This window comes from Gossypium hirsutum, chromosome A01 (assembly GCF_007990345.1).
Source record: "Gossypium hirsutum isolate 1008001.06 chromosome A01, Gossypium_hirsutum_v2.1, whole genome shotgun sequence".
In the NCBI taxonomy this organism is placed as follows: domain Eukaryota; kingdom Viridiplantae; phylum Streptophyta; class Magnoliopsida; order Malvales; family Malvaceae; genus Gossypium; species Gossypium hirsutum.
The window spans coordinates 12,923,374-12,933,107 of record NC_053424.1 but is presented as its reverse complement, the minus strand read 5'-3'; the positions used below and the strand labels follow the sequence as shown (position 1 = coordinate 12,933,107).

At 36.9% G+C, this 9,734-nt stretch overlaps 1 non-coding gene across 1 annotated transcript; it reads right to left on the bottom strand.

Moving 5' to 3' along the window:
* Nucleotides 1-274: 274 nt before the first annotated feature.
* On the bottom strand, nt 275-381 carry LOC121207544 (small nucleolar RNA R71). The gene has a single exon (XR_005902619.1). It is a non-coding gene; the product is annotated as a small nucleolar RNA R71 (small nucleolar RNA).
* Between the last annotated feature and the right edge of the window lie 9,353 nt (nt 382-9,734).

The window sequence follows — 9,734 nt, the reverse complement described above, 5'->3', positions numbered from 1 at the left end:
AACCTAACACAATTCAAATGATACAATAGTTTGTTCAGTTTGATGGTTTGCAAGATGAGGATCCAAACAATCACTTGGTGAATTTTTTAGAGTTTGCGACACTTTTAAAATTAATGGTGTTTCTGATAATGTCATTCACCTTCGGTTGTTTCCCTTTTCATTAAGGAAGAAAGTTAAACAGTGGTTGAACTTGTTACCACGAGGGTCAATCACTACTTGGGAACAAATGACCGAAAAGTTTTTACTTAAATATTTTCTGCCTGCCAAAATGACCAAATTAAGGAATGATATCTCTTCTTTTGTGCAGATGGATCTAGAAACACTCTATGATGCATGGGAGAGATACAAGGACCTCTTGAGAAGGTGCCCTCACCATGGGCTACCCTTATGGTTGCAGGTTCAAACATTTCACAATGGCCTGAATCCTTCGACTAGACAGATGATTGACACAACTGCTGGTGGGACTATCAATAATAAGACACCTGAAAAGGCTTATGAATTTATAGAGGAGATGTCATTAAATAATTATCAGTGGCAAGTTATGAGGACAAAGCCAACGAAAGCAGCCGGTGTTTTCAACCTTGATGTGGTTACTATGCTATCTAACCAGGTAAAACTCTTAAATAAAAAGATTAACGGTTTGTGTGGTTCTACTCAGGCACATCCAGTGATGAGGTGCGATTCAAATGGAGTAGGAGTATACACAGAATATCAACCCTTCAACCCTAGCATCGAGGAGGAACAAGTCCAACATATGGGTAACAATAACACTAGACCTCAAAATAACCCATATAGTAATACTTATAATGCAGGTTGAAGGAACCATCTCAATTTCTCGTGGGGCGGTCAAGGAAATCAAAGGCCACAACACCCTTCGGGTTCTCAACAACCACCTTACCAATAAGAAAAGAAGTCGAACCTTAAGGAGATGCTAACAAAGTTCATCTCAGTGTCGGAAACTCGCTTTCAGAACACCGAAACAGCACTTAAAAATCAGTAAATGTCGATCTAAGGACTCGAGAATCAAATTGGGCAGCTGGCTAAGATGATTTCAGAAAGACCACCAAGAAGTTTACCTAGTAACACAGAACCCAATCTAAAAGAGCATGTGAAAATAGTTACACTAAGGAGTGGGAAGGTGTTAGCTGAATCCGAAAAGAGGCCACCACAAGAAGCTGAAAGAGACAAAGGAGTGGAAGAAAAACCCAAAAACAATAACAATCCAATGCCAAAGGAATAGAAACCACCAAACCCATATCCAGCAAAGTTGAAGAAAGACCGCATAAATGCACAATTCGGTAAATTTCTTAAACTTTTTAAACAACTACATATTAACTTACCTTTTGTTGAAGCTATATCGCAAATGCTTACATATGCAAAATTTTTAAAGTAGCTTCTAAGGAACAAAAGGAAGTTTGAAGACCTATCTACAGTGGAACTTAATGAGGAGTGCTCGGCCATACTCTAAAATAAACTGCCAACCAAACTGAAATACCTAGGAAGTTTTATTATTCCCTGCTTAATTGGTAGTTTGAATGTTGATATGGCACTAGCTGATTTAGGCGCTAGAATTAATTTGATGCCATATAAAATGTTTAAACAACTTGGTCTTGGGGAACCTAAACCCATTAGGATGAGTATTCAATTAGCTGATAGATCTGTTAAATATCCTAGGGGAATTATAGAGGATGTACTTGTAAAAGTAGATAAATTTATATTCCCTGTTGATTTCATTGTGCTTAACATAAATGAGGATGTTGAAGTGTCTTTAATCTTAGGATGTCCATTTTTAGCCATTGCTAGGGCTATTATTGATGTGGGTGACGGTAAATTGGTACTTAGAGTAGGTGACGAAGAGATTATCTTTAAAATTTATAATGCCATGAGATTTTCTAGGGAACAGGATGACTCATGTTATTTTATTGACTCTATTGATCATGCTACTCAAGATTCTTTTCAGGAAATCATACATAAGGACACGTTAGAACTGTGTGAGGGGGATGATAATTCTGAGATAGGAACTGAACTGAATTCCAATGAACCCTCCCCAAGACTAGCAGAATATGAGGGTATTAAGGTAAACGATGAACTTAAGTAAAAACCCTCTACTGAAGAACCTCCCAAACTGAAACTTAAACAATTACCGAATCACTTGGAATATGCATTCCTTGGAAATAACTCTACATTATCGGTAATTATTGCGACTAACTTGTAACCCAAAGAGAAAGAGAAATTGCTCTAAGTCTTAAGAGAGCATAAAAGGGCCATAGCTTGGAAAATTTCTGACATTAAAGGGATCAGCCATTCTTTTTGCACCTACAAAATTTTAATGGAAGATGAATATAAGCCATGCGTGTAAGCCCAAAGATGACTAAACCCCAACATGAAAGAAGTTGTTAAAGCTGAGGTAATTAAACTCCTAGATGCTGGAATTATTTATCCTATTTTTGACATTTCTTGGGCAAGTCCAGTGCAGGTTGTTCTTAAGAAAGGAGGTATGACTGTTGTAGCCAATGAGCAGAATGAATTAATCCTAACAAGGACAATCACAGGTTGAAGAGTTTGCATTGATTATAGGAAGCTAAATGATGCCACGAGAAAAGATCACTTCCCCCTTCTATTCATTGACCAAATGTTGGAAAGATTGTCAGGGCACATGTACTACTGCTTTTTAGACGGACTCTCAGCTATTTTCAAATCCCAATAGCTCTTGAGGATTAAGAAAAGACGACATTTACATGTCCATACGGTACGTTTCCTTATCATAGAATGCCTTTTGGATTATGTAATGCTCCTACTACTTTTCGACGTTGCATGATGGCCATTTTGACGAACTCATAAAAGACGTCATGGAGGTATTTATGGATGATTTCTCAGTTTTTGGTAACTCTTTCCATTTTTGCCTTAAAAATTTAAAACGAGTGTTAATAAGATGTGAGGAAACAAACCTTATGCTTAACTGGAAAAAATGTCACTTTATGGTTCAAGAAGGTATTGTGTTAGGGCATAAAATTTCTAGTAAAGAGATTAAGGTTGATAAATCTAAAATTGAAACCATTGAAAAACTACCTCCCCCTAATTCGGTTAAGGCTATTAGAAGCTTTTTAGGACATGCTGAGTTTTATAGAAGATTTATTAAAGACTTTTCTAAAATAGCTAAGCCTTTGACTAAATTACCAGAAAAAGATATGCCTTTTAATTTCGATCAGGAATGTTTAGAAGCATTTAATACTTTAAAGGTTAAATTGACTAAAGCTCCAATTATAATTGCACCTGATTGGAATTCACCTTTTGAACTAATGTGCGATGCGAGTCATTTTGCAGTAGGTGCAATTTTGGGACAGCGAAGAGATAAACATTTTCAACCTATCTATTATTCTAGCAAAATTTTGACAGCCGCACTAGAAAACTACGCCACCACGGAGAAAGAGCTGCTACCTGTGGTTTTTGCATTCGATAAATTTAGGCCATACCTAATACCATCTAAAGTTGTCGTTTATACTGACCATTCTGCTCTTCGCTACCTTTTGACTAAAACTGATGCAAAACCTTGACTCATTCGATGGATTTTATTATTGCAGGAATTTGACTTGGAGATTAAGGATAAGAAAGGAGCTGAAAATCTCGCAACTGACCATCTCTCCAGGCTTGAAAATTCAAGTACCAAAGAGCTAGATGACGTTGAAATAAATGATTCATTCCCTGAAGAACAATTTTTTGTTATATCTGATTCTGAGGTACCTTGGTTTGCAGACATTGCAAATTTTTTAGCCGCTAACATTATCCCAAAAGGGTTGACATATAAGCAAAAGAAGCGATTCTTTACTAATGTGAAAAACTGCGTTTGGGAAGACCCTTTTCTTTTCCGTATATGTGCAGATCAAGTCATTAAGAGATGCGTTACAAGGACAGAAGCATTGAAGATCTTGGAACATTGCCACTCAAGACCGAATGAAGGACAATACAGTGGAAATAAAACCGTACATAAAATCCTCAAATCAGGTTTTTATTGGCCCACTCTATTCAAAGAAGCCCACAGGTATGTTACTTCTTGTGACAAATGCCAACGGATAGGTAATATCTCCAAACGTGATGAAATGCCTTAGACATATATGCTCTCATGTGAAATATTTGATGTTTGGGGTATCGACTTCATGGGTCTATTCCCTAGTTCATTTGGGAATAAGTACATCTTAGTAGCTGTTGATTACATGTCCAAATGGGTTAAAGCCCAAGCTTTACCTACTAATGATGCTAGAGTAGTAGTACGATTCCTTAAGAAACTTTTCTCTCGATTTGGAACACCTAGAGCAATTATCAGTGATAGGGGTACTCATTTTTGTAACGCCTAATTTGACAAGACCCTTAAGAAATATGGTGTTCACCACAGAACAGCCACCCCTTACCACCCTCTATAACACCCCTCACCCGTATCCAACATCGGGACAGGGCTCGAGGCATTACCAGACTTAAACATTCATAAACATACCAAAATCGGGTCACTAAATTTCACCCAAAATTTAAAACTTTTAGATCATATACTTTCGCCCCTTAAATAGGTCATCGAGGTCTAAAACTTACATTAAAGCGGTTCGGGACAAAACTGAAAACATTCGGGAAACTTTGGGCTACTTAATGAATTTCTAGCTTTGGAGGGCTACACGCCCGTGTATCATAGGGCACGCCCGTGCCCTCACCCCGTGTCTAAAACCTAACCATTCTGTTAAATTAACACGGCCTAGGCACACGCCCGTGTGACCTACCCGTGTGCTAATTTGATTTAAAGTTTTAGATGTAGGGGACACACGGTCACAGCAGATGTCCGTGGGAGGAAACCGTGTGTTACACACGGCCTAGACACACGCCCGTGTGTCTATCCATGTGGACTTTGTTGGGCTAGTTTCCAAGCCTAGGTCACCCTTTCCTACTCTTATGCATAGAAATTTCAAAGTTTGAGAGAAAACATGACTTTACACTTATAAATAATCTTAATAAGACTCCTAGTGTGGAAACCTCATATCATTGGTTTCACACGAAAAGGTTATTTCCCATTTAGTATTCATGGGTTCTTATGTCATTGTATTACATTCTAGAACTTGGCTCATTTTGAAACTCATTGCCACTTGTAGCATTCCATCATAATAGAGCATGAACATGCAGATAAAGGCAGGTCATAGCTTACTTTCAAATATGCTATTTTCCATGGCCTTATACAAAAAGATGAATACATCCTTACATGCCTTCATTTGGCAATTCAAATGACACATATGACAAAATACTCAAGACCCTATACATGCCATTAACAAAATAGTAGTGTCTTTATACCAAAGCTTGACCAGTTGATAGTGTGTTGACTCTCCAATCATCTTCCAATCTTTATGAGTCCTCGAACTCTAAAAAACAGGGGAAAAGAGAGGGAATAAGCATTTTCATACTTAGTAAGCTCGAATAACCAGAAAGTAAACTTACCGAGTAATTAGCATACATCCATACCTAAGTTATGAATTCATCCAATATGAATGATTTCCTATCACATGCACTCAATTAATGAGTTAGTCACATAATCATGTATCATGTAAATTAACTAGATCAGCTCATCATTCAATATTTCATCATGTATGTGTATCCCATATTATTCTCGTTGAGTTTCCAGAGAAACTCGATGGAATACCCATTATCCGTCAATTCATAGGAATGATCGTTCATATATGCACTCCCGCGAACCTCACATCATATGGCAAGATTACCAGTCCAGGCTAAATCCCCCATATCATGAACTCATAAGGTGATGTTGAGATTAACAGTTCAGGCTAAATCTCTTATAGTAACAACACCCTTAATGAGCTCGGATCTGAATTACCAATCTAGGCTAAATTCAGACCTTAATCAGATTACCCGTCCGGGCTAAATCTGTAATGCACATATATTCTTCGGGAGGCTTGATCATTCAAGGAACACCCGTCCGGACTAGATTCCTTTTTATACTTGAGATCTCGAATTACCCGTCCGGGCTAAATCCTTACTGCAACACATACAAGATCTCAGTTCACATGTCAATGAGGGGTTATCCATCGATTTCCCTTTGTCAACCTCAACCGAGATATCTTTCACATGTTATCATCAATATACATTTCTATGATTTTTCATGCCAATAATATATGCAATCACCAAGCATTCATAAAGCATACAATTATGCATTTTAAGGGTTTACTTCAAATTACCCGAACTTACCTGGTATTCTTTTCGGGATTGAGTTTCGGTTATTCCGAAACTTTACGTTTACCACGATCTACCTCCGAAATTCGTTCCTCGGGATCTATATCAGCAAAATTAATTCATTAATACCCCACATTATACATTTCGAGTTTAATATCTACCCCCGATCCAAATGATCATTATGCCCCTAACCTTCGTCATTTTTACGATTTAGTCCTTAGACTCATATAATGAAACACATGCAATTTCTATCTTACCCAAGCCTAACTGAACATTTTTCTCTCTTGTGGCAACCCACATTTTTCATTCTCTTACCCATTTCTACCACACATTTACATCTTTTGCAAATTAGTCCCTATAAAGGTTTCTCATGAAAACTAGCTTGGAAAAGATGTTTATCACACATTTATCTTTCATATTCCTCCATAATCCATCAAAATACAAGCAACTCATGCATGGGTAAATTTTCAAACATGAACCCTAGCATGAAATATGGGTAGAAATGGAGAGAGCAAGTTACCGAGATTTTAAAAATATAAAGAACATGGAAAATGGGGTTTGAGAGCACTTACTATTGAGCTTGGAAATGTTAGAAACCCTAGCTATGGTGTCTCTTCAATTTTAGGCACCCATGGAGAAGAAAATGGCTGATTTTGGCTTGATTTTTCCTATTTTAATTCATTAAGATAACAAATGATCAAAATGCCCTTCTACCCTTTCTTTAAAATTTCATCCATGCAAGCCCATTTTTGTCCAAAAATTTAGAACTTACCAAAATTGATCTCCAAGACCTTAAAATTCATAATCTAAATCAACTTCATACAAATTTCTTCTAAAATCCAAGTTTTACAATTTATTCAATTTAGTCTCTAATTTCTAATTGGACATCTTATACTTAGAAATTCTTCATGAAACTTTAACACATGCATATACTTATATTCTAGGCCTCATAATGATCATAAAATAAATATTTTAATGTCAGATTTATGGTCCCGAAACTACTATTCCGACTAAGCTCTATTTCGGGATGTTACACCCTCAAACTAGTGGCCAAGTAGATGTAGCAAACCGAGAGCTTAAACGTATCCTAGAAAAAGACAGTAGAGTTAAACAGGAAAGATTGGGCAATTAAAGTAGATGATGCTTTATAGGCTTATAGAACCGCTTTTAAGACCCCTTTAAGAACATCATCTTACAGACTTGTTTATGGAAAAAGTTGTCATCTACCATTTGAGTTAGAACACAAGGCATTCTGGGCTATAAAATTTCTAAACTTCGATCCCAAACTTACAGGTGAAAACATGTTGATGCAGTTGAACGAGTTAGATAAGTGGCGAACCAATGCATATGAGAATTCACGCCTATACAAGGAAACAACAAAGCGCCGCCATGACGCTCGTTTAAAATAACGCAAGCAAGTTGAAGTGGGAGATCTTGTCCTGTTGTATAACTCGAGGCTCAAATTGTTCCCAGGGAAGCTTAAATCATGATGATTAGGTCATTTCGTAGTCCAAAATGTCTTTTTATATGGCACAATAGAGGTAAGTCACCCATCACAAGGCACTTTCAAGGTAAATGGACATCGCTTAAAATTTTACAACCGTGAGAATTTCAAAGATGATAGAGAGGAGCTACGGCTCCATGAACTCTCCTAAATATACCCACAAGGTAGAGTCGAGCTTAGACTATAAATAAGCGCTTCTTAGGAGGTAACCTAAGCACTAACCTCACTAAATAGGGTTTAATTTTTCTTTAACTATTCATAGTCTAACTGCAGGAAATGTTGACATTTGATAATGGCAAACATGGCCTAACCCACGGGCGTGCCTTAGGCCGTGCTCATACCACGGGCAGAGACAAGGCCGTGCGATACGGTCGTGTAAAAACAGAGCAAAATTTTTTCAAAACACGGAATTCGATACATTGCCATGGCCGTGCGACATAGCCGTGGGCAATCCTGCCCTCCGTCTTATATTCTACCTACTTTTATGGTTATCATCGAATTATTCCCTTAATTCTCATTCACAGTGGTGTCTTCTCATTTATCCCTCAGAAGCATGCCTTCTTTTCAGCTTTCTCTTCAATTCTCGCTCTCGCTAATCCCTGAATTTTGTCTTGTTCTCATGTGATCCTCTTATATCATTATTAGAATGAATTTTGATTAACTTATGATTTTTATTGATATGTCTTGAATTAAAACATAGGCATTCATACATTGATCGTTTAAACTTTAAGGAATTAGAGAATTGAGCATGATAAGTTGATTTTTAAGATTTAAAAATTTTTAGGTTGTTTGCCCAACTTTAGGTACTCTCTTAGTTGAAATTCACAAGATTAAACATCAAAAAGCCATAATTTTTTGTGAGATTTTCAGCTTTAAGAGCATATATTATTTTTTTATGCTCACTTTTATTGTTGCTTTGAGTGCGTCAATATTGATCTGTTATTCTAGAACTTGCTTGATTTTACTTAATTATTCCTATCTCTAGGCATGCAATTAACTCCGCTTAATTATGTTAGATCTACTCTTAGACAGAGACTTTTTCTCCTCTGAATAAGCACATCAATACTTGAATCAATATACTGTAATATTAAAGCAAGAATTAAGAACTCATAATTAAGAACAAGTCAAATATTTATCATATAATTCAGATAATAATAACAAGATCCGTCTTAGGTTTCATTCCCCTTAGGTATTTAAGTGGTTTAGTTCATATTTATGAAAGAAAACATTTCAAAATAATAATGATAACAAAACATAAAGAAAACCCAAGAAATCTTGAAGGGAATCGAAGGGAGATCTTCAGTCTTGAAGGTGAATCCGGCTTCTGAGATGGATCAATCAGCTTTCTTCGAGTAATTCCTTGCCTCCTACTCCGTGTGTCCCCTCTAATCCTCCTCTCGTGTGTTTAAATAGGCTTTAGAATGCCTAAAATCCCTCAAGAGTAGCCTTTTTCCGAATAGGACTAAACTTGGACTCGACAGGGATATGCCCGTGTTTGATTTCTTCAATCTGTGTTGAAGGTTGTTAAATAGACATGGGTATATGGTCTACCCGTGTAAGTCGTGCTCGATTCTGCTAAAAGGATACGAGCATGTGGTCTACTCGTGTAAGGAAGTCCAAGCCGTGTTAGATCCTGTTAGAACTACACGGGCGTGTGGTTTGCCTATATAAGGAAGTCTAGGCCGTGTTGATTTCACATGTTGGTCTATTTTCCCCATTTTCGGCCTGTTTCTCGCTCTTTTTACTCTCCTATGCTCACCTAAGTATAAAACATGAAATTAAAAGATTAGGAGCATCGAATTCACCAAATCTAAAGAGAAATCATCCATAAATGTGCTAAGCATGGGATAAAAATATGTATAAATTGCGGTTTATCAAATACCCCCACACTCAAGCAAAATCCTAAACTCACAATTAAGAATTCATTTTTCTTAACTTATAATTCCTATCTATAATATCTCAAAATAAACCATAAGTAATCATACATTGAGAATTCAACTGAAAGAACATCAAA